Source organism: Carlito syrichta, unplaced genomic scaffold (assembly GCF_000164805.1).
Source record: "Carlito syrichta isolate Samal-C Ts95f unplaced genomic scaffold, Tarsius_syrichta-2.0.1 Scaffold113135, whole genome shotgun sequence".
NCBI classification, from domain to species: domain Eukaryota; kingdom Metazoa; phylum Chordata; class Mammalia; order Primates; family Tarsiidae; genus Carlito; species Carlito syrichta.
In genome coordinates, this window is record NW_007057231.1 from 92,049 (window position 1) to 94,318 (window position 2,270).

Here is a 2,270-nt window from a genome sequence, read left to right on the forward strand (position 1 = left end):
CCGGGAGCGGCCACTGCACTACAGTCTGGGCGACCGAGTGAGACTCCATCTCAAAAAAAAAAAAAAAAAGAAAGTCTCCTTTTGAGATAGCCTCACACCTCATGCCACTGTTGTCTCAAAATTCCTCTGGTTACATGAGCTCAGTAAACTTTTTCTCCATCCTAATCAATTTAAGACTATATTCTCTTGCTACACAAATAACTTCAAGAGGTAATTTAGGTTTAGTTTTGTTAGTTTCTTCCCAGATCAGCTGAAAGTCCTTGTCAGTTTCTTCTAACTGCTTTGTTCTTTTTCCACTTGGCATCAAAAGAAAGAGAGGAAGAGAGGATTTTCACAAAAACACATCCTTCTATTGACAGAGTAAGCTGCAGATCCCCCGGGAGTCAATTGCTATTCTTCTCTTAAAAAGAGAAACCTCCCTTACCAATAGAGATCCAGCTGTTCTATTTGTTTTTGTTTCTTTCATAGTCTACTTCTGATAGAATGTCTTATTTTTTAAACTTATTCTTAATCTGCTTTCAGTTAAACATTTTATAGCTTTTGTTAGATGATTGTGATATGTGTTCATTGGACAGATATATAGTTGAGCAAATTGAAGAAAATAAATTATCTATGACCTCACCAACCTTGTGGTTTTTCTTTTTTTTTACATTTATTTATTTTTATTTTATTTATTATTATTTTTGGGTTGATGTCACTCCGTCGCACAGGTTGGAATGCAGTGGCGTGCTCACAGCCACCCCTATATCGACCAGCTGGGTTAGGGCGATCCTTCTGCCTCAGTCTTCCAAGTAGCTGGAACTACAGGCGCCTGGCTAATTTTTTGATTGTGTGTGTGTATGTGTGTGTGTGTGTGTGTGTGTGTGTGTGTGAAAGCAGAATTTATTGAGAGGACAGAAAAGCTCCCACAGTGAGAGGGGACCCAAGGGGCTTGCCAATTTTTTTTTATTTCTCGTAGAGAGATGAGTTGCCCAGGCTGGTCTCAAAATCCTGGACTCAGGCAATCCTCTCGCCTTGGCCTCCCAAAATGCTGGGACTACAGGTTTGAGCCATTGCGTCTGGCAAATATTTGCTTTTTTAACTATTATAGACAATCCTGTAATGAGCTTAATTAAAAATTAACTAGGATATAGGTTTAGTTGGTTTTTTTTTTTTTTTTAGCTAAAGTTTCTGCAAATGCATTTGCTGGTTAAAGGGTATGTGTGATGTTCAGGTATTTAATAAATACTGTTAGCCAGGCGCAGTGGCTCATGCATGAGAGCCCAGCACTTTGTGAAGTCAAGGCAGGAAGATAGCTTGAGTCCAGGAATTCAAGGCTGCAGTGAGCTATGATAGCACCACTGCACTCCGGCCAGGACCACAGAGTGACATCCTGTCTCTAAAAACAAAAACCAAACCAAACCACTCCAAATTGCCCTTTTTTAGTATATCTCAACACTTCCATCTGTTTATAAAAGTTTCCCAGCACCAACATTTCCTTTCTCCACCTTCTTTGCTGATCTGCTGAATGAAAGACAATCTTCCTTTTTTTTTTTTTTGTAGGAGCCTGTCACCCAAGGAGAAGTGCAGTGCAGTGACATGCTCATGGCTACTGCAGCCTCGACCTGCTGGGCTCAGGTGATCCTTCTGCCTCAGCCTTTCAAGTAACTGGAACCACAGGCGTGCGCTACTATACCTGGCTAATTTGTTAATTTATTGTAGAGATAAGGTGTCTCCAAGTTGCCCAGTCTGTTCTCGAATTCCTAGGTTTTGGCAGTCCCCTCGCCTCTGCCTCCCAAAGTGCTGGAATTATAGGCGCGAGCCACCACACCCATCTAATTTTTAAACTTCAAATAGATTTATTAAATTTTATTTTATTTTATTTTTGAGTAGGAGTCTCACTCTGTTGCCCAGGTGAAGGACAGTGGCACATTCACGGCCACCGCAGCCTCAACCTGCTTGGTTCAGGCGATCCTTCTGTCTCAGTATTCCAAGTAACTGGAACGACAGATGAGTGCCACTACATCTGGCTAATTTTTTGAGTTATTGTAGAGACAAAGTCTCACCATGTTGCCCAGTTGGTCTCAAACTCCTGGACTCAGGCAATCCTCTCGCCTTGGCCTGACAAAGTACTGGAATTACAGGCATAAGCCACTGTGCCTATTTAAATAGATTTATTTATTTACTTATTTATTTATTGTGTCTGTCACCCAGGCTGGAGTGCAGTGGCACACTCACAGTCACCGCAGCCTCGACCTGCTGGGCTCAGGTGATCCTTCTGCCTCAGCCTT